This window comes from Suncus etruscus, chromosome 1 (genome assembly GCF_024139225.1).
Source record: "Suncus etruscus isolate mSunEtr1 chromosome 1, mSunEtr1.pri.cur, whole genome shotgun sequence".
Classification (NCBI taxonomy): Eukaryota; Metazoa; Chordata; class Mammalia; order Eulipotyphla; family Soricidae; genus Suncus; species Suncus etruscus.
Genome location: NC_064848.1, coordinates 36,035,642 through 36,059,995, shown reverse-complemented (window position 1 = coordinate 36,059,995; position 24,354 = coordinate 36,035,642). Strand labels below are relative to the sequence as shown.

The 24,354-nt window shown below is 35.4% G+C and overlaps 1 protein-coding gene and 1 non-coding gene across 4 annotated transcripts in view; both read left to right on the top strand.

Annotated features, from left to right (window-relative positions):
- PTPRD (protein tyrosine phosphatase receptor type D) overlaps nt 1-24,354 on the top strand; it is a 1,813,832-nt gene that overhangs the window by 595,718 nt on the left and 1,193,760 nt on the right. The window lies entirely within an intron of this gene.
- Nucleotides 17,139-17,266, top strand: LOC126032384 (small nucleolar RNA SNORA51). Its single transcript, XR_007503859.1, has one exon. It is a non-coding gene; the product is annotated as a small nucleolar RNA SNORA51 (small nucleolar RNA).

Sequence of the window (24,354 nt, the reverse complement as noted above, 5' to 3'; positions counted from 1 at the left end):
TTGTTCATTTCTTTTGTTAAGTTTTAATATTAGAAACATGCGTTATTTATATCACTAGACATTCCTTTTCATAAGAATGTTTTCCTAGGGAAATTATTTCAAATTACACTGAAATTGCATTAATTTAGTAAAATTTTTCCATATATTTTATAGTTGCTATGGAACATTTCTGTTCTTATATATAATTTAAATTATTCTCATGATGTTTTATGCTCAAAAAGGTAGAATAAAACTTACAGCGGACCATAGATGTACTTGCATTCTAGTTATTTTTCTCAAACTTCTGAACATTTTCTTTTGTTTGTTGTTCATAATACAATTGTTTAAAGCATTAAATGTTCAAGCACCAATCCCACCACCACCATGATCTTTCTTTCTACAGTGTCATCAATCTCCTACTCATTATGGTAGTCTACCTCCTTACTTCACATTGCTTGTTATAATACAAAGGCAAATAGAATTATCAAAACTTTGATCAACAAAGGTCAGTTTGAAATGATTGTTACATCTCGTTATGGTGTTCCAAACGTCAGTGTCTAAGGATTTACTGGGATGGGTAGTGAATTTTGAGACTTCAGTATTACTGTTCAGGCTCACTACAGTGGGTAGATTACCATGTAACACACAGAGAACACACGCCGTTTTCCCCAGAGTAGAACTTTTTTCCTTTAGCCACCCCTTTTGAGATGTGGAGACAACCAAGCATGAAAGGCATTAGATGGGTGCTTTTGAAAGAAACACAATTTCTTTTTCTTTGATTGATAAATAATGTTAGAATTAAAGGCAGATGATTAGAGAGACTGATTAGACTTATATTTTCAACACCACACAGTTCTCTGAGCAAGTCTAGGTACCATCCTGAAGATGCCCAGTACTAACAGGATGGCTTGTAGTTCCCCAGCACTGCAGGGCCCAAACAGCATCACATCTCTGGGCTTTTATGTTAAAATTTTATGGCTTTTATGGTAACAAGGAATGTGAACAATCAGTGCTGGCGGGGATGTGGAGAGAAAGGAATTCTTATCCACTGCTGGTGGGAATGCCGTCTAATCCAACCTCTATGGAAAGTGATATGGAGATTCCTCCAAAATCTGGAAATTGAGCTCCCATTCGACCCAGCTATTCCACTCCTAGGGATATACCCTAAGAAGACAAGATACAATACAAAAAACCCTTCCTCACACCTATATTTATTGCAGCCCTATTCACAATATCTGGGCTCTGGAAAAAACCAAGATGCCCTTCAACATATGAATGGCTAAAGAAAATGTGGTACATATACACAATGGATTATTATGCAGTCGTCAGGAGAGATGAAGTCATGAAATTTTCCTATACATGGATGTACATGGAATCTATCATGCTGAGTGAAATAAGTCAGAAGGAGAGAGAGACACAGAATAGTCTCAGTCATCTATGGGTTTTAAGAAAAATAAAAGTTATTTTTGCAACAATCCTCAGAGACAATGAGAGGAGGGCTAGAACTTCCAGCTCACTTCATGAAGCTCACCACAAAGAGTGGGGAGTGCAGTTTTAGAAAATAACTACACTGAGAAGTACTATAACCATGTGAATGAATGAGGGAACTGGAAAACCTGTCTGGAGTACAGGTGGGGGTGGGGTGGGATGGAGGGAGATTTGGGACATTGGTGGTGGGAATGTTGCACTGGTGAAGGGGGTGTTCTTTACATGATCAAAACCTAATAACAATCATATATGTAATCAAGATGTTTAAATAAAGAAAAATAATTTAAAAAATGTATGGCTTTTATGGTCAAAATTTGTGGGTAGGGCCTCAACCTCCTGAACCCTGACCTGGAGAGGCAATTCTTCAAATGTATTTAACTTAATTATTATTATTAATTGCTTTATTTAAGCATCATGATTGTACATTGTTCATTGTTGGGTTTTAGTCATAAAATGTACTCTATTCTTCTCCAGTGCACCCTTCCCATCACTGTCACTGATGTCTTCCATTCCCTCCCACCCCCACCTGTTTCTAGGGCAAGGAATTCTATTTTTTTTCTCTCTTTCTTTGTAGACATTTTGTTTTGCTCTATTGTTCATGAAGGGGTGCCTTGCATGTCACTTTTTCTCCATAGGTATGGCAGGTAGGTGTTTCTGTCTAAATTATTGGTATATTTATGACTCTGGGCCACTGGCAGAGAGGTGTTAGTTGGGTGTGTCTTTTTGTGCAACTTCTGAGGCTTCGGGCTTCAGCAGAATGGGGGAACTTTCCCTGACTCCCTGCTAATAGGCCCCAGTATGATCAGCTCTTAAACTCGTATATCCATGAGTTTTCACCATTTGGTTTTCTTTGTGCTATGTCTTCTCCCCCTATCAGTACCATAGACTCATCTAACTTTTGAAAGAAAGTCAGAGAAAGCCATTAAAACTAGTGGATATATGGGCCTAGCAGTTGTTCACACTGGGGCACATTAAGAAGGAAGTGGGCCAGACACACACCTTGTCAAAGACACAGAAACTGCACACATGGGCGCACTCAAGAAACACTGCTAAGCTTCCAGAAAAGCTTTTCTTCTACTCTGAGCATTTCTAACTGCTCCAAACTGCAGGTTTGATAAATTTTGTTTGTTTGTTTATGGGCCACACCTGGTGGCGCTCAGGGGTTACTCCTGGCTATCTGCTCAGAAATAGCTCCTGGCAGGCACGGGGACCATATGGGGCACCGGGATTCGAACCAACCACCTTAGGTCCTGGATCGGCTGCTTGCAAGGCAAACATCGCTGTGCTATCTCTCTGGGCCCAGGTTTGATAATTCTATGGCTAACATCTCTGAGGGGTGGGATTGGAGCCGGGGTGGGATGTCTCCCAAGTGCTTCTGTACTAATTGAAGTCCCAGCAATCATTTCAAAAAAAGCATATACTCTGCCATCTTTGCCCACCAGGTCAGTGCAAAAGTGCATTTTAGCTTTAAATGCCTGTGCTATTGTAAATGAGAAAATATGGAACCTCCTATCCTGCTATTCTGGTTCCAGATAAAGATCCTCTTGGATTATAGCTTCGAACTCTTGATTACTTGCCCGCCACAAAAGTTATGTAGTTTCTGTATTTTCACCAGACCCTTATGCCTTATACTTACAAATAGATAAAAATCCAAATTGCAGCTATATCATTCAGTACTAGTAGTCTGGGAAATTATAGGTTTTTGAATTTATCACTAAAAATGAATTTGGGATAATAAACAATTTATAGAATTGTCTGAGTGATCAGATACTGTACTGATAATCTTCAAAATAATCTTAGATTCTTAAAATCAAATTGAATTTATGGAGAGTTGAGTATATCACCCAATTCAAAATACATAAAAGTATAATTCCATAATGGTAAGATATTTTCTGCCTGTGGTGGTGATTGTTTTGTTTTTATTGTTTTTGCTTTTAATCAGGTGGAAAAAGAGTTCACTCTTCCGGAATTCTGGAGAAGAGACAGTCATTGCCAGTGGCACTATAGAAGTAAAGATAATTTCAGACAACAGCAGGCTTTCTTGCACATTCTTTTCCATTTCATTAATAACAGTCCATAAAGAGACGTGCTTTGCAAAGCGAATGTAGGGCTGAAAATTCCAAAGTAGGAACAAACATCTGTGCCAATGAGTAACATTTTTTAGATATACCGTCTTCCTCTTTCACTAGCTGCTTATTGAAATGCTGACGGACATTGAGACAATTCTTAGCAGCAGCATCTACTAGTAACTCTGTCTTTTTTCTTTTCTTTTCTTTTCTTTTTTTTTTTTGGTTTTTGGTTTTGGGGCCACATCCGGTGACTCTCAGGAGTTACTCGTGGCTATGAGGTTCAAATATTGCTCCTGGCTTGGGGAACCATATGAGACACCAAGGGATTGAACCTGAGTCAGTCCTAGGTCAGCACATGCAAGGCAGATACCCTACCACTTGCGCCATGGCTTCGGCCCTGTTTCTAACTCTGTTTCTAATGCAAAAACTATCAAACTACATCACTGTTTTTGTTTCTCTTAATCCACCTCCTCCTCCAATGAAAACCCTAAAGTTTCTGCAGTATCACTAACCTGTACTTTGAATGGTAGAGCTGATCTGTCTGCACCTTTAATGTATCTTTACTTACTAAATATTAATGCAATGGAATAAAATAAACTGTTATTCAATTAAAATTAAATAAATATAATGTAAATCAAAAAAGTGTGATCTATTTTCTTCTCTTCTAGACCTATTCTTTAGATTAGATTTACATTAATATCTCACGCCTATCATTTAAAAATGCTTTTCTGACTAAGTGAATAAATGTATAGACATACCTTTATTTTCCAGAATTTTACTACTTACTATCTTCAAAGTTACCTCCCTGATTAAAATACTAGAACTCCTAACTCATATTCATGTTTCTTCTTTTCCTCTTTATAGAGTGTTAGTAGAGTGGTTCTTTGAAATCATAAGCAGGCTTCTTTACTCAAAGTTTATCAATGGCAATATGTCTTGTGGAACAAAAAAGCCAAATGGGCTGCAAACTCTATATTGTCTGGACATGATTAACTTTCCAGATTCACCTCTGCCCATCCACTCTTTTCTGTAATCTACCCCAGTAGCACTGACCACTTACCACCTTGTCTTGAATAAGGTCAGGTATGTTTTACCATAATTTCTATTGGTTCATTTTCCCCCTTTCCTGAATTCTCCTCACTTCCCTCTTCCCAGATTCCTGCTCCTCTCTCACTCTTAAGGCTCTTGTTTACTTATCTTTTCTGTCAGGTCTTTGAATATAACAAATCTAAATGTGAACTTCTTGCCCTATAAAATATTCTGAAACAATTGTTATCAAATACCAAGTTTATTTCTGTAGTGATTGTGTGTGTGTGTGTGTGTGTGTGTGTGTGTGCGCGCGCGTGTTTAAAGAAAAACTAGAAATCCCTTAAGGATATTGACTTTTGTTTATTTTGTACCTTGTGTGTCATGACTGGCAGCGACATTGACTTATTCAATAATAGACTTGCAAGGAAGAAATTAAATGAATAAATTAATGACAAAAATTGAGACAGGAGAAGGGGAGAAATCAAGTTATTTGCCAAAGGCCATATTGATTACCAGGAATAAAAATCTTGTGAACATCTTAGGAGGTGTGAAGCAAGTTGAATAAAAGAAACAGCTTAGCATTTAAAAGAAGAGTTGTTTTTTTTTTCTGACAGCTACTTACTTCGTGTAAGTATGTAAAGAGGTATAATAGAAAGATAAATTATTCTACTCTCCTTCATTTATAAACAATAATATAAAGATCTATTATATTCAGCATAATTTTAGACCCCTGCAACTAAAACATATTTGAATTTAGTCAAATTTAATTTGACTACAATTTAAAGAATTTGAAAATGTAGTGTTTCCCAGACTTCCTTTCCCGACATTATTCTGTATTATTTAAAGATTCTTTTTGAGACATAATATACAAATACAAAAACTTATTTTATGGTTATATTTTAATAGAAATACATGTATGTTTATCTATAACATGAGTTGATTTTCCTTACAGAATTTTATTTCCTAAAAGAATATTTTAAAATCACTAAAGAAAGGAATATGAATAGTACTTAAAATGTTCTTTTTAGGGGCCGGAGAGATACCACAGACATGTTTGCCTTGCAAGCAGCAGATCCGGGACCTAACGTGGTTGGTTCAAATCCCGGCATCCCACATGGTCCCCTGTGCCTGCCAGGAGCTATTTCTGAGCAGATAGCCTGAGCATAGCTGGGTGTGGCCCAAAAACAAAACAAAACAAAAAGTCCTTTTTAAAAATTATATTGATAGTTTTAAGCTTTGTGCAAATGAAATTGGCATTCTGTAAGTTTAAGGTGCACTCATGTTGATTTAATAGATTATTGAGAAACGATTATCCCTATAGAATAATTAGCTAACACTTTCCCAAATCACATCATTACCATTATTTTTTGATGAGAACATTTACTCTCTTAGTGTTTTTGCACTATCAAAAACAGTATAGTTGACTTTAATCATCCTGCTATACTTTAGATTCTCAAAATGTATTCGTCTTTGAAAACTGAACCCTTTAAACATCTTTCTATTCATGAACTTCTTAGATCTTACTTACATCCCTGCTACTGTGTTTCTCCATTTTTGCTTCATTGGAATGCACATATTAGTAATACCAAGTATTGTTTTCCTTTTCTTTCTGACTTGTTTATTAGGCGTATTGCTGTTGCATTTGATCTATGTTATAAATAACAGGATTTCATTTTATTCCTGCTGAAGAAAACCTTTGTTGTTTATATGTGCAATTTTACCACATCCTCATACATTCATGTGTCTTGGTAGATAGATTGTTTGTTTCCATATAAAGGTTATTGTGAATAATTCTATGATAACCTGGGATTATAGATAAGTCTCTTTTAAGATCTTGCTTGTATTTCATTACCTTTAGATACATACCTAGACCTGAGAATAATATGGTTCGTCTCTTTTTGTTTTGTTTTGCTCTTTGGAGTAGTTTCACATTGGTGTGGGTCTATACCAGGGCTAAAACTAGCAGTGCTAGGGAGGAGGACAGCTATGCTTGTTCTCCCAGTTTTCATTGAACTGTGACTTTAGCCCTAATTACCTATAGACATTTTAATAAAATTTCTATTTTATTTTATAGCTTTTTTTGGGAGGTCACACCCTGCGGCGCTCAGGGGTTACTCCTGGTTCTCCACTCAGAAATCGCATCTGACAGGCTTGGGGGACCATATGGGATGCCGGAATTCGAACTACCATCCTTCTGCATGCAAGGCAAATGTCCTACCTCCATGCTATCTCTCCAGCTCCTAGTTTATAGTTTTTTTTATAGTAGCTCTTACCATTTATTTTCTCAATCTCTCTCTTCATGACCCTGATTCTAGAGTCATTCTAACAAGTATAAGATTTTAAGAGTTTTTGTTTTATTTTTAATGTAATCAATTTTTAATGTAATCAATATTTTCGTATTATATATTTTTTAAGTTTAGGTCTTTCATCCCTGTTTTTGAGTGTATGGCATTTATGTAATAAATTATGTAAAGACAAAGGGAACAGAATCAAGAGTCAGTAAATAAACTCTTTACATATGTGAAAAATTAATATTTGATAAGTTAACTAAGAATAATCAATGATAAAATGAAACCAAATAATCAATATTGAAAATTATAGTAATGAGAAACTGGAAACCCATTGACAGATATGATGAAATAGATTTAATATATCAAGACATTTCATTTAGTTAATTCTGCTTATTTTAAGGAACTAGTATTTAGTCCCTACAACATAATATATCTCAGTGTCCCTGATATCCTCTGTCCAAATAGTCTACATACATGTGGTAAGGTTTATTTCTTATCTTTTAAACTTATACAATACTCAGAATTTTTGATGCAAAATTTGTTATTATTATACTAATTCTTCTGTTTAGGCCATAAACTATATGAAAGTGGTTGTGAATCCTACCTCTAAGATGTAACCATCATAAAAAAAAATAGGATGAGGCCAAATTTTTTATTATTATACTAATTCTTCTGTTTAGGCCGTAAACTATATGAAAGTGGTTGTGAATCCTATCTCTAAAATGTAACCATCATAAAAAAAACGGAAGACATTTTTTTTCTGGTTGCCAGGACAAACAAGCAAACAAATTAATTATTTCATGAGATGCATAACTAAGTGTTTTTCATTATTATTATTTTTAATATGCAAAGAGAAACAGGGGTATACATATGAAATATAGTGAAAGGCATTAGGATATAATTATAGGATTGTCAAAGAGAAAGAGAAATGAAGGTCCAACTGTTTGACTACTCTTTGCCAGCAAGAAAAGACTACTAATTGAAAAATTGATACCATGTTACTGTCATCAATTACATTGTAAACTTTTAGCAAATATTTTCATCTGAGATTATTACAATGAAATTAATTTTTATTTGTGTTCGCTTATCCAACTATGTATTTTTTTTATCTATTGATAGCATTTAAAGATACATAGAATGAAAAGAGGAAATTAAGTTAAAAGCGTTTTTTCCTGGGCATGAAAGATAGCACAGCAATAGGGCGTTTGCCTTGCAAGCTGCCACAAGCACCTACAGTGGTTCGAATCCTGGCAACCCACCTGGTCCCCCGTGCCTGCTAGGAGTGATTTCTGAGCACAGAGCCAGGAGAAACTCCTGAGCGTTGCCAAGTGTGCCCCCCAAAAGAAGTGTTTTATACAATACTACAAACAAAAGGCAGTGTGAAAAATGATGTAAACATTTGAATAGTTTGCTTTAATTTTCAACATAATATTCCTTAAATTATTAGCCTGATACCTGTATAATTGTAAAAAAAACTTTACAACGGAATGCGAATGACCAATATAAATTAAAATAACATACTGTACATATGCATAATGTAATATTTATAAATAAATTAAATTCTTAAAAAATCCAATCAGAAAAATTTAGCAAAACTGGTGAATATAATAGTCTATAATAACTAAATAGTTATTCTAAATTACAGGGGTATAATTTTATTGAACAATCCTCCTGCTAGTGATAGATGATACTCATGTGGAGATCATTTTGGCATGTACTGTTGGCATGTAGTATGCTCAGTTTTGAATGTTACTAATAGTTTTGCAAAAAATCTAGCACGATCTAAATTATCTGGTCTAAACTATTAATAGTGTCAAGGATACAATCAATAGATGAGTTTTTTTAATGTGTCTTTTCCTATGAAGTCTGTGATATCTTTAGAAAACCTTAACTTATAATAGAAATGTATCATACTTTTCTATCACATTAGTTGTTCAGAGAAGCTAAAGCAGGAATAGCCACATATAAATTAAACTTTGCATAGTATATAAATTTGTAGCAAAACCCACAAAATAGATTTATAATCAATTTTATTTTATTTTATTTTATTTAAACAGTTAAATTATCAAATTAAGATAAAATACATGGAGGTATTAATTTTATTAGCATTATAAGAAAAATACAGAATTCACAACAGACAAGAACTTCTATAAATTCAAATATATTAGTCAATATGAGTCCATGTTTATATTTTCTTTCAAAATGACTGTTACCTACTACTCAACTATTGTTTTTTTGTTTTTTTTTTTTTGGTTTTTGGGCCACACCCGTTTGATGCTCAGGGGTTACTCCTGGCTATGTGCTCAGAAATCGCCCCTGGCTTGGGGGGACCATATGGGACGCCGGGGGATCGAACCGTGGTCCTTCCTTGGCTAGCGCTTGCAAGGCAGACACCTTACCTCCAGCGCCACCTACCCGGCCCCATCTATTGTTAACAAATTCTTTAAGAGTAAGCTCAAAAGATCAACTTTCAGGGCCAGAGCAGTAGTAGCAAGTAATTTGCCTTTTATGTTAGCAATCTAGGTTCAATTCTGGAATTTCATATAGTTGCTCAAGGGCTGCCAGGACTAATCCTTGAATACAAAATCAGTACTAAGTGGTTTTGCCACAAAACAAACATACAAACTAAATTTAACAAAACAGAATAAAAAAAAAAACTTTTCAACTACATTATGTCCTCAGGGAAGTCATAATTTTGTCCCCTTTTTTTTCTTTTGTTTTTTGGATTACACCCAGCAATGCTCAAAAGTTACTCCTGGCTCTGTGTTCAGAAATCACTCCTGGGAGGATGAGAGATCATATGGGATGCTAGGAATTGAATCCGGTCCATCCCAGGTCAGCTGCCTGCAAGGCAAATGCTATCTCTCCAGCCTCTAAAGTTGTCCTCTTATACTAAGGATGACTTCTAGGATCAGTTGTAAACCAGAATGATTTAAGATCTAGAATGACTTCATTGACCTATCTGTGACTTTATTGAATATGGCCAGAATTCTTTGTTGCCTCATGGTTCCTCCATGTGGTATTTCTAATACAGTTGTCAGATTATTTATGTTCAGTTGAGAACTTTGATAGGAGCAAGAGCTATAAAAGTTCTTAATTTAACAAGTCATCATTTTTGTCACATTCTTAGTCAAGGCCATCAATCCAGAGTGGCAGTGGTGGTCCCAGCAGTGTATTCCAGGATCTGATAACTTACCACCAGGTTGATTATCCTGAAACAGGTCCCAGGAAGCCCTACACACTGTTTAGGAGCCCACAACTACCACCAAAATTAAAAAAAAAAAGGTTTCTAGATCAGCTTGGATTAAACACTCAAGGGAACAGAAGATAAATTCTACATTTTACAGTTAAGAATATCAATCTTTCCTATGGATATTTGTTCATTTCTATTTATATTTTTGTTTATACTGTAATATTTCTCTTAATATAATCTAAGATAACATTTCAACATTTCATTATTTTATAGCAAGAAAGTTTTAAAAGTGGAATTATTTTATATTTTATTTTTATTATTTTATATAACTTTTAGTAAAAGTTATAAATTTTATATACCATTATATAATAAATTTATATATATATTTTATATACATTTTGTTACACAATATATTGAATTATTCTTGCTATATTAAAGACCATAACATTGAATTTTTCTAATGCCATATTTTGAGAACTTTATTTTATTTATTGTAATTTTGGTGGGGGAAACTTAATGCTAGGGCTACTTCCTGTTCTGTGCTTAGAGGCTGCTCCTAGACAGAGGTCCTTTTGGTACCAAGGGATTTAAATTGGGGTCAGTTGCATTCAAAGCAATTACATTAGCTCTTGTACTATCTCTTCCACCAGTTGGTCAATGGTTTGTTTTAAAAGCCAGTTTATTTTATTTTATATAATTTTCATTTTTGGGGCCACTCCCACAAGTGCTTAGGGCTTAGCCAGACTCTACACTCAGGTTTCACTCTTAGCAGGCTCAGGGGACAATATGGGTGCCAAGAATTCAACTCTGGATGGCTTCATGTAAGGCAAAAGCCCTGCCTGCTAGGGATAATATGCCATTGTTCTGGACCCTTGAATATCATTTTCTTTGTGACTAAATAAATAAACATATCAATGTTTGTGAACACATGCATATGTCTATGGTTATGTATGTATAAGAAAATCATATATAAATAAGCATACATACAGAACAATGAAACAAATTTTTCAAGAAGGTAATTACATAGCAGTATGTCTTCTACTCTTAGTATTCATCTATAGGGTAAAATATGAATGGATACATTAAAAGGCTTCTCAAAGAAGTAATCTCTAAAATGGATAAAGATTCATTCATTTTTTTATTAGTGGAAACATTAGTGCTATTGTAGCTTTTGAATTACAGCTTCAAATAGGCTTTGAAAAATATAATAGAACATCTTTAATTAAATCCCCCAAACTCATATTTATGGATGATAATCCATCAGCTATTTTATTCTCTAACAGTCTTAATCACTTCAGAGAAGTTGACAGTCTTAATCACTTCAGCCATTTATACCTCCGTTTTGGCTTTATTTCAGTCAAGCCATTTAGTGGAGTTTATCTAAATTACTGTATCTTTTTTCTTATCACACATTCAGAGCTGTAACACAGAAACTAATTTCAGGTGCAAAATAGAATATCGCTGAGGCCCAGACATCAGTAGTACAGGCGCATTAGAATGAAAAGTTACCTGTCAGTAATGGATATTTGTCTCTGTAATGAGCTGAAGCAAAAAGAACTGTGGCTATAATAAAATTTCAGACACCAGTAGCATTGCAGAATTCTAATTCTGAAAGAGCACCCATATTTCTGTGTTCAAACTCTGGAATTTAATTTAAATTTCTAGTCAAATATAATTCAAAATATGTTACTCTAATTAATATGTGTTAAAAGTAAAGAGATTCCCCAACAATTGTGTGGGGAGAATGTCGCTATTACTAGAATATCATTAACATCTAGTAATTGTTTTCTGTCAAAGCAATTTTATACTTACGAAAATATGTATAAGTGTAGCTTTAATATTCTGAATAATAAATAGTATAGGCATATTTTTTTGTAATTTCTTTTTTATCCTATGGTTTACAGCACTGTTGCTAGGGTTGTTTTTTTTTTCTTTTTTTTTTTTTTTTTGCTCTTAGGATTTTTTTTTAATTTTATTTAAACATCTTGATTACATACATGATTGTGTTTGGGTTTCAGGCATGTAAAGAACACCCCCCATCACCAGTGCAACATTCCCATCACCAATGTCCCAAGTCTCCCTCCTCCCCACCCGACCCCCGCCTGTACTCTAAACAGGCTCTCCATTTCCCTCATACATTCTCATTATTAGGACAGTTCAAAATGTAGTTATTTCTCTAACTAAACTCATCACTCTTTGTGGTGAGCTTCCTGAGGTGAGCTGGAACTTCCAGCTCTTTTCTATTTTGTGTCTGAAAATTATTATTGCAAGAATGTCTTTCATTTTTCTTAAAACCTGTAGATGGTATAGGCGCATTCTATGGCATAATGTCTAGAGTTTTGCTGTTTTCATTTGTAGATTTTTAAAAACTTATAAATGTGAAATTTATCCATTTTAAATAAACTGACTTGTTTTGTATAAGACTTATAACTGCAACTTTATCTACAGTAGCTCATTGATTTGAATTTAACATAAAATGTTATATGGATGCTCTTTCACATACACTGCCATATAAAGAATAGCTGGATAGTCCAAGAAATAGCATCTCAGATTTAGACAATACACTGGCCTTTCATTATTTTTTGTTTGCTTGTTTTATCGGGCCACACCCGTTTGATGCTCAGGGATTACTCCTGGCTAATCGCTCGGAAATTGCCCCTGACTTGGGGGGACCATATGGGAGGCTGGGGGATCGAACCGTGGTCCTTCTTTGGCTAGCATCTTGCAAGGCAGACACCTTACTTCTAGCGCCACCTCGCCAGCCTCATCATTGTTTTTAAACCTTGCTTCTATCTCCAACACTTGCCCTTGTCTTTTAAAGCTCTTGTATTTATCATTCAACTAAACTTAAAATCTTTTTACTCTATATCTGTTATATTTTGCATGATATTTTCCTTGTAAGAATTTGAAACTTACTTTTTTGTTTCCAAATTTTATAAGTTTGACTTTTTATTCATCTTCTTTATTCATCCTCTACCATGTCTTTATTTTCCAAGTTATAGTATGTTTTTACTGTTTAGAAACTAGTACATTCAATACATAAATATGTGACCCTGGCTGTTCAAGTAGGGAGTTGTGACTGGATATGTGATTTTTTGTCAACAGATAACTTGAGCTGAAAATTTTGTGTATCATTGTAGCTCCAAGGAACTACTTCACTCAAGATCACATTTTTCCCAAAGTGAAGTAAAGCATCTATCACCATATCTAACTGGTGTGGAAATACAAAGACCCAGTTAGTTTGATGCTTGACACCTTAGGCTTGAGCTCCCTGTTGTGCTAACTGAGCTGATGGAAGACTTGATCTTCCTATATGACTAATCATATACTGCTTTCTCATATCCAAAACTGATCCACTGAAACAATCTTATAGATCATTCTACCTTTGTTTTGTCATGTTATTTCAACCAAAACACAGCATTATAATGTCTATTTGTTTTTAATTCCCTTCTCACAATCAAGTTTCAAAACACTTGTACCAAAATATTGAATAAATGTAAGGCTGGAATGTTGTTAAATATAATATTTTAAGAGAATTATTGAAGAGATCCTTTTTTAAATAAAGACTAAGGTATCAAGAAAGGTGAAGCTTTGTAGTATAGCATTTGCATTGCATGTTTGAGATCTTGAGTCCAATCACTTGCACTCGTAAAATTATAATGTGTGTATATACATATTGCACACATACTTTTGAGAAAATTACATGTATATACACATATATGTATGTACATATATTACATGTATATAAATTATAAAATACAATTTTCTATCACTGATAGAAGATAATATGTTGCTGAATACATTATCCCCTGGTAACTCAAAAACTCTTATGTGGAAGTATTTTTTACATAATTATCTTCACCTTAATAGTGAGTCTGGGTAATGATAGTATCAATGATGCTTTACTAAATTAGTACTATACAAAAGATCTTAGCAGACACTGAACTAAATGACCTTGGAATTCATTTAGTTTTGTTATTTTTAATTAATTGAAGAATTTTTAATTTGATGCTGCTATAATTTTGTTTATGTGCATTTTATTGACAAGCTTTTTGAAAATGATGTTTTTGGCAATTCACATTCAGTTAGTTCCTCTAGATTGAAATTAGAGCAAAAACTGATACTGAGAAATTTATTCTATTGCCCTGTTAATTGTTACTGAAAACAGGCAAGCCTTCCAGGTCTCATGCTTCTTTGAATGTACATGTTTGCCTCTGAAGTCAGTTCCTTACTTTGAGTTATTTATTTACTTGAACATTCCAATACTTGAACTTTCCAATAATAGGGTGCAATAAATTTGATTAGATTTTAATGTTAACATTCAATAATTTCTTAAAAATTTAAGTTTAAAATTCATTTTCTTTAAAAAATCACATATCTATTTAAGATTTATATAAATTTAAATCAATTTACAATTTTTATTGTTATGGAGACATATATATTTCTATTAATTGACCTGTTTTATTACTTTTTTTGTTTGTGTGCCACACCTGTCTGTTCTAAGGGGCCACTTCTAGCAGTACATCAGGATCAATATATGCTGCCAGAGATTACGCTCAGGTTGGATGCATGAAAAGCATGGGCTTTACCTGCTTCATCATTTCTCCAACCTGAGCCATATATATGTTAATTTATATTCATTTATGAATTATTCTCTTTGGAGAAAATAAGTTTCAGATTTTAATAAACATGGTATAATAAAAATAATTTTACATATTACGTACATATATACTTTCTTACTTATTTAGCTGAACATTTAATAAAAAGTTAAGTTATTATTCATGGGGGCTGGAGCAATAGGTGTTTGTCTTGCATGCAGCCAAATCAGGATGGACCCCGTTTCCGTCCTGGCATTCCATATGTCCTCCAAGCTTCCCAGGAGTGATTTCTGAATCAGGAATATCTCTGAGTACTGCTGAGTGTAACCCAAAAAAAAAAAAAAGAAAAGGTTAATATTCATATATGTGAAATTTGAATGTTGTCATATAACTAGTAGTCCTTTTTATATTTAGCCTATGATGAAGTCTATAAAATGTGTACTTCTGGTATATATTAAATTTTTGTTAATTATTTTGCAAAATTTGAATAAATATGACATTATTTGTTTAATAATTATTCAGTTAATAATTACATATTTGATATAAAATGTTAACATATTTAATAATAATTTAGGGACCAGAGAGATAACACAGCAGTAGGACATTTGTCTTACATGCAGCCGACCCAGTATGAACCTTGGTTTAATTCCTGGCATCCCATATGGTCCCTGAGCCTGCCAGGAGCGAGGAGTAAAAACTGCAGAGCCAGGAGTAAAAACTTAGCACTGCTAGTGTGGCCCCCCAAAAAGCAAAACAAAAATAATTTAAATATTTAAAATGTTTAGTGACTCTACTGTACATTGAAAGATCGTTTTGGAAAAAAAAAAACATGTATCATATTTCCAGAGGCTCGAGGGAAGGAATGTTTGGCTGACCAAGTACACCATAAACTGTTTCATAAAATTTGCTCACATCTTTGCTAGATGTGTTTTGTTGTTGTTGTTGTTGTTGTTGTTGTTTTGGGTCACACCCAGCAGTGCTCAGGGGTTACTCCTGGTTTTACGTTCAGAACTTGCTCCTGGCAGGCTCAGGGGACCATATGGGATGTCAGGATTTGAACCACCATCCTTCTGCATGCAAGGTAAACACCCTGCCTCCATGCTATCTCTCCGGCCCCTTTTTTTGTTGTTTTTGTTTTTTGTTTTTTGTTTTTTGGGGGGTCACACCCAGCAGTGCTCAGGGATTACTCCTGGATCTATGCGCAGAAATTGTTCCTGGCAGTCTCAGAGGACTATATGGAATGCCGGGGTTCGACCACCATCCTTCTGCATGCAAGGCAAACTCCCTACCTCCATGCTATCTCTCCGGCCTGAGACATGCTTTTAAACTACATGAACACACATTTATTATTCTCATAATAGTCAAGCAACACTGAGACTATAATAATAGTAATGAAAATTTAGATGGAAGGCATAAGAAACTTTATAACTGAATGGAATTATTCTTTAATCTTAGAACAAGTCTTCATATTAACTTTCTATTTTTAGCATGATAATATGTCTTTATTTTAGGATTGTTAAATTATTCGCTTTATTTTTCTTTCCAAACTTTATGTTATATCCTAACTCCATTACCTCAGAATGTGACTTATCTAGAGGTAGGGTTTATACATAGATAATCTCATTACATGGAATTCACAAAGGGAGGGCCCAAGGCAATATAACCAATAGCCTTATAAAAAGAGCATTCTAGGATACAGTGACATTTGAACATTTGAATGTCATGAGAACATAAAGCATAAAGACAACTGTATACAAGCCAATCAAGGACTAGGAATGTATACTTATTTCATTGCCCTCCAAAGAAAGAGCCACACTTGAACATTGCTGTATGTGGTTCAAAAGAAAAGTGTGGACCACACCTTGCAGAGTTTAATGCTTTCTCATGGTTCTGAAGTTAGGGATTAACTCTGATGGGGTTTGGGGGACCATATGAATAATACATAATAAACCCATGTCATCTATATGCAAGGCAACTACCTTTATTTGATGTACTATTCTCAGACTATGAGTAGGTTTAATTAAAAATACGTAGAAATATGGTACATACATATACAATGGAATATTATGCAGCCGTCAGAAGAGATGAAGTCATGAAATTTTCCTATACATGAATGTATATGGAATCTATTATGCTGAGTGAAATAAATCAGAGAGAGGGAGATAAATACAGAATGTTCTCACTCATCTATCAGTTTTGAGAAAAATAAAAAACACTTGTGTAATGATTCTCAGAGACAAAATAGAGGTGGCCTGGGGGGTCCAGCTCCCAACATGAAGCTCACCACAGAGATTGTTTAGTGCAGTCACAGAAATATTTACACTGAGAACTATCATAACAAAATGTGTCTGAATGAGGGAAGTAGAAAGCCTGTCTAGATTACAGACCAGTGTGGGGTGGGAGGAAGGAAAGTTGGGATATTGGTCATGGGAATGATGTACTGGTGAAGGTTTATATATATATAATATCAAAAAAAGAAAAGAAAAGATAAGGTCTCACAATGCTTACTACAGGCTGTGTTCTTTACACTGTATAGAAAGAGGAGGTACAGTAAATGCACCCATATACACCTCAACCCAGGCCCTTTGCCTGGTCTGTATTGTGAATGGGAGGACAAAAAATACATAAAATGGTTGGAGTGAGAGTACAGTGGTTAGAGCACCTGCCTTGCAGGTCAAGACCTAGACTAATTCCCTGCATCCCTTAAGTGCCCAAGCAAATCTAGAGTGATTCGTAAGTGGAAACTCTGAGCACAGCTGTGTATGACCTCAAAAAACAAACAATACAATTGTCAGAAATTTATCTGAATTTTAGAGATGTTTGCCCATAATTTTTAAAGATACCTCTTTTGGTCAAAATTGTTATGACTATTGCTTCAAAAAGTAACATGTATGGGGTTTCATTTCTATTTTTTTCAGTGTGAATAGGTGTCTTAGGAGAGAAATGACAACACTGAGATAATTTTTTAAAAGAATCTTTCCTTTTCTGTTTAACTATAAATCAATTAAATAGTTCTCTAATAAAAATAAATTTCACTATAATGTGCAAATTCCTCACTCTATGTTTAACTAAATATTGTTTGTTAAAAACATACAGAAGTACAGAAAATTCAAATAGTGTGACCAGTATGTTGTTTTAAATAAATAACATGTATTTATAAACCTTCATCAAGAAATTTTAAAATTGTTTCCTATAAAGTGATTCTCTTCTAACTCTTATAAATCTTAACATAATTCTGTTCCAGCTTCATGTGTATCTATTTAGTTTTGAAAAGAAAATTGATTTCCTACAAATCTAGGTTTTTTAGTTGTGATCCAAATGTGTTTTAAACATAAAACCTTCATAGGTTCTTAAAAACCATTTTAGGAAGATGTGTGTCAGCAGTACAATGTAACTTGAATGATAATGTATATTTGCTCTGGAGATTTTTCTTATTCATGTTCTCATCTTGCACTGATACCTGGAATATATTTTAATCCTATCAATTTTGGGGGGGTTACACTCAGCAGGTTTCTCAGGGGTTACTTCTGGCTCTGTGCACAGAAAATGCTCCTGGCAGGTTCAGGGGACCATATGGGATGCTGAGCATCTAATTGGGTTGACTGCATACAAGACAAATGTCCTACCTGCTGTGCAATCGCTCTGGGCTCTAATTTTGTCTTTTGTTATGTGTTCTCAACACAACACTCACACAACACACAGAAATAGTAACACAAAAACATACACATACATGTGCCAATATTCTCTGCAGGGTCCTGCAAGCCCCCCGGAGGGGCCTGGCCAGCAGGAATCAGTCGAGAGGCTTACGGACGACCGCACCTTTATTTAGCAGGGCTAGAAGCACTACCACACCTGTAAAAAATCTGAGAGAGGTTAGTAATAATGACCTTAGACGATCAGACCGTTCAAAGGTGACTTTATTAGGGTCCTGCATCTCTTATATAGAGAAGGAAAAGGGGGCGGGCAAAAGGTGGTGTCAATCATACTTTTGGCGCGAAAGCCATTTCATTACAACTCAGGCTAGACAAAACAAAAGAAGTAAATCATTCTCCAAATAGGGCAAGTGGGCGGTGGGCTAGGGGGCAGGACAACCTACAAGTCATTTCCAGGAAAACGTTTTGTGACCTTCTTAGCTGCATTCCTAACTCTTAATAATTAGGAGGTGGGGGTTAATGTTCTACAGGAATAATCTTAGACAGACAATGTAACATATATCTAATGATAAATGCCTTGTTAATTCAGGAATGTAGTTAAGGGAGTAAAACCTTATTTCTGGGAATGGTACCGGGCTATGTTTGCTCTTCTCCAGGCCACAGAGTTAATTATCTCCTGCAGCTGCACATTCTTTCCTGTTAGCTCAAGGACTCACAGCAAAACTGCACGTAGGCAACTTTTAGGTGAAAAGCTGGACTAAGGCAGAAGACAGCAAAAATGGCCTTTGACAAGTCACAGTATCCAACATCTCCCCCTTTCTCTTCTAATAAAAGAAGGAAAGTCGTGAGTGGGTGGAAGATCCGTGTCTTAGGCTACAGGGTTTGACCAGGTCGGACATGGCCGTCAGCCGCATTTAAAATGGTGACTACGGACGCAGTGGGTGTGCGCAGAGGTCCGAATTATACGCCGTAGCCTTTTGGGGCCATGCCCTAACTGGGACCCTGCTAATCTCATCGTAGGCATCTCCACAGCCGAGAGCACAAAGACCGGAGCGAGCTCCGTTTGTTAGCGATGCGCTCAATCTCCTGGAAACTTAGTGGCTGGAAGGGCGGCTTGGTGACTATAGCCAAGTTTTCACAGGAGTCACGTGGGGCCAATTGCTGGTAGTGAACCTGAACAGAGGTTTTTTCCTTATCATCTGCCTGATTTTTAACAAAGGCAGTGAGTTTGCGAAAAGCCCATGGGCCAAAGGAAAGGAGCAGCATAAGGCTGAGAAAAGGACCCAAAATAGAGGGCAAAAATGTATTGAGCCAAGGGGAGGAGGAAAACCAGGTCTGGTACCAGTATGGTTCTTGGTTAAAACGTTACTGAAATTCCTGTATTCCATTACCAATACGCTGAACACTATTTCTTACTAACCCAGTTTTGTCTTTGAATACACAACATTGTTCCTTGAGGGCTACACAGATTCCCCCTTCCTTAAAAAAAAAGGAAACCAAATTAAACCACAGTGGTTTAGCTGCACTATTTTTGCTAGGGATACAACAGTGTGCTTTAAGTAGTGTAAACTTATTGTAAGTTTGAAACATTTGTAACAACAGTTATACTTAAGGCAGTAACAGATTTTAGAGTATGAACCAATGAATAAATTACTGTGCTTACACCGGTAGCACCCAGGCCTATGAATAAGGCTAGGGTGAGAGCAGTGACTGGTTTGACAGGTAAGTCAGGCATTAAAACAATGAAAACACAGTAGTTCTTAGACTGAAGAAACAAATGTGAAACAATGTAGGGAGATAAACCAGTGAAACAGGCAAGAAACGTTAAATTGGGGGCAATTATGAACTGAAAGGAGAAATTCAGGACAAGAATTCGATTACAATTTGCAATAGGGGAAAGTATATTGGGCACCAAAAGGCAAAGTTCAAGTTCCACCACTAGTTTTAAAGTTATGCCATGATTGTTGAGGCTTCATACCGCATAGCAGAAGGTTGGTATCGTTGGTGAAGTGAGGCAATTTGAACGGTGGGATGGGTGAGTAGCAGGTACTGGAGGAGGCTTTGACCATGATGACGATGAGCAGCAAAGGGAGAAGGGAAGGAACCAGAGGTGTTGTCATCGTCTTGCAAGGGAGAGTCAGGTGGAGCAGACAAATTGCGACGGAGGTTTGTAGTGGCAGTGGTGGGCATTCAGAGCAGCCAGGCAGAGTCAGTTTCAGCATTGTCCTTAGGCAGAGTCAGCAACAGGTTCAGCAGGAATGGTGGGCTAGCAGGAGGGGTGACAGGTTGTATTGAATTGGATGAAGAGAGGACTGCAAGAGGCTAAGGAAACTGCTTGGCAGGAGGCAAAATGGTTATTTTTGAATGCCACGGGAATGCCTCCTGACTACTGTTAGACTTCAGCACTAAAAAAAAATGTTTTTGTTTATAAGTAACAATTGCCAATGTTTCAAAAACTTTTAAACTGAACCTAAATGACTTTTCTTAAACTTTTTAGTTATTATTTTAAAGCTAGATGCTTCTTTTTCTAGCCACATTTGGCCTTATACTTTTGGCCTTAGCAGAAAGTTGGGTGATTGTAAAGTCCAGAAATTCTCCAGGGAAAAATTATCCCTGATGGCCATTTGAGAAATTTGGGGTTTACCATCCCCTACTTTTTCTGCCATGCTGATAGGACAAAGCTAGCTTAGCACAGGATTATATAGCAGGATTTCACAGTTTGTTAGATGACCAGACTAAGCCAGGTTAAAAAAATTAATTGAAAATTTCAAAAATGGATAAGGCTTTAAAAATTGTATTTATCATGAAATGCAAAAATAACAAATAAACAGACAGAACAAAAACAACATGAAACACAACATTGTGGCCACTTTAACTCATAACACGCACACATGAACAAACAAAAGGATTAAATGAAAACTTGCATTAGAAAAATTGACAAGCGCTTTCAAAGTATTTAGCCGGCATGTTTGTGAGAGAAAAAAATTATTTTAATGTAGCTGGGGTGGAGCTTTGCTGAAAATAAATTTTAAGGTTTAGTTTTTAACACAAAACATTTTTAAAACAATTGTAACATGAAGTTGAAAACATGAAGTAAAATGTTAGCAGTTAAAAAAATTTTGTTAAGTAAAATGGTTAGTGAGCACTGCAGAAGTAGTTTTCACTTTGAAGCATGATATTATTTGCTGTAAATGAACAGGTTTGTGATAAATTGGTTTCACATTAGAATAGCAAGACAGCTGTAATACAGTGTTAAAAAATTTTTATGATTGAACACAAGAGCATGAACTATGATTATTAAAGGTATAAAAAACTGACTTTAAAAAACAAACAACTGTTTTTACTATGAAGACTTTAAGTGAATAATTTGTAAAAAATATTAGATACCAAATTAACAAGATGTTTAGACATTATAAAATATAGTTAAAGGCATTTGATGCATTTCCACACCTAGAGCTGAAGACCAAAATTATATTTAACACTTGTTAATTTGCTTATAAAATTTAATTATTTTTATAATACTAATTAACAATATTATTTTAAAAAGGGCTAACCACAATATGAACAGAGACAATTTAAGATTAAACTTGGAAAATGCAAAATTATTTTTACTTACCTTTGAGTTTAAAATTAGGCTTGAAATTAAGAAAAAGGACAAAGCTACTTAGGTTTAAATTTATGAACATTAATTTATGAACAAATTTATTTAATTAGTTATTATATTGTTTTTGTTTTTAAAATGGCTTTTATGCCACTGTTTGAACTGCTTAACTGCCTTCAAGGTTTAGAATATTTGGTTCAAGTTTTTCAAATGGCAATGCTATTTTCCTATATTTATTATGCATTCAAAAGAGCTTAGGCCTAGCTCAGAGTTTTGGAATGTTTACACATTATTGTTAAGGAAAGCTGACCAACTTCTTTTGCTGACTTGTATTATTTTAGTTGTTAAAAAAATTAACTTTCTAAACATGTGCAGTAATTTTAACAAAGGAGTTTTGCTGTTTTTTGCAATGCAGAGGTAAGAAAGACACCTGTGTTATATTTACAAACTATTCCTCAAAAACAAAGTTAAAAATGTTACAAAATGTTATTTGACCATTAGATTTGAATAGCAAACATGGAGAGGAAAGAGCAATTAAAAAGACAAAATATAAGAAACATTTAAATGCAGATTAAGGAGCCTAAGCTACTAAAAAATGCCCATGACATGAACCACTTCATAAACTTTATATACTCTTAAGATTAAAAATAATTTTTAATAGAAATATAAAAGACTTAAATTTTAATACTCGTGTGTTCGTTTAAGTTTTTAAACACGAAAAGGTTTTTTGTTTACTGATAATTTGTTATTACAAGTAACAGAATTATGACCTTGCTCTAAAATTTCTGAGAGTCATGAACAAAGGGTGTTTATTGCCGTTATTTTCCTGTTGCTTTTTTCTTTCTAGAGAATTTTTTAACCCTTACAGACCTGAATTTAACCTGTACAGACCTGAATTTAGAAAGTTTCCTAATTTTTAACGTTTTAATAATTACTTCACAACACCCAATGCACAAAACTTAATTACACAAATGCTTTTTGAAAAGGCACATGTATGCCGCAGAATTTAATTTATAAACTTCACAATTATTTGAGGCATTTTATGAGACACAACAAAATTTTGAAAGCAATTGTAACTATAAATTGCACATGAACAATTTTTGAATCTTTTTACTTCTACCCTTGTCACCTTCTGCCATATTTAGCAGAGCAATTAAACTTGTAACCATAAAGATACACACAGGTTAGCACTATTTTGAGTTTAAACCAAATTTTTACCAACTTTAAGAAAGAAGTGATATTTTTTTCTTTACAATTTATGTTTGCACCTTAGCTACACAGAAACTTACAGTTTTAAAAACAGGCACAAAGTATGCCACATATACTCCACCTTTGCATAGGTTAAAGAACTTATTATGACATTTTTGAACACATTTAAGACTTTTTAATTTTACCAACTGTGGCCTTTATCTTTAGAAAAACATTTTAACTTAGGCATTTCAACTTAGGAGAAAGGAACGCTTATAACAACAGAGAGACAGCCATAAAAACCTAAGGGAAGATAGGGCTGCATTTTTATCCTAAGGGATGGAGGGGGGGGGGGAACCGTTCTGCTCACTGAAATTGCTGAAGCGGCCTGAAGTTTCTTTGCAGGCAACGGCCACTGGCCAACCCAGACAGGTGTATTTGAATGCCAGGTAATTTTTTCTGCTTGGGGGTAGGTTAAAAAGCCGGAAAAGCGTGTGAATAGCCTGATTTCAGGTGTTCAGGAATGGGGGCGGGCTAAATGGGTTTGGAAATGCCTTGTAAATTTTTACCTAGGCCTCTAGAGGGCGTGTAGCCCTAACACATTATTTGTTCCAAAACCGCAGAATTTTAGCACTTAATGAAAAAGACACCCATTTGCTTCATGATGTCTCTGCCCCACAAGTTAATGGGCAGATCAGGGATAATATATGGGCGAATAAAGCCAGTGTTTCCATCCTCATCCTGCCACACCAATTTATTGGCGCTGACAAGGGCTTGTTTGATGGTGCCTGCGACCCCAAAGATAGTGTCATGGGAGATTGTGGTAGGCCAATTTGGGGGCCAGTCATTAGAGGAGAAGCAGGTAATGTTTGCACCAGAGTCAAGAAGGCCTGTAAAGGGCTTGCCTCCCACCGTAATGACAAGGTGAGGCCTGATTTTGCACCTGACATGAGAGATGGTAAAGGGTGCCTGTGTGCCGTAGGTTTTGTTTGCTTGAAGCAGTTCAGTGAGATCTTTTCTATTTATGAGTTTGTTACGCAGGAGCAATTCCTGCAGCACCTTACCCCTGGTTGATTCAGCGCCGCTGGGTAGAGCATCCTCCCTTTCTGAATCAGAGCTGGAATCTGGAAGTGGAATTGTGGCGGCCGCGGAGGTAGAACCGGCCGCAGCGTCCATAGCCTGCAGCTACGTGTGCTTTTCGCTCGCACCGAACTCTGCACCGCGGGGGGCTGTGGGGGGTGCAGGCGTATGAGAAGGGAGTGGCG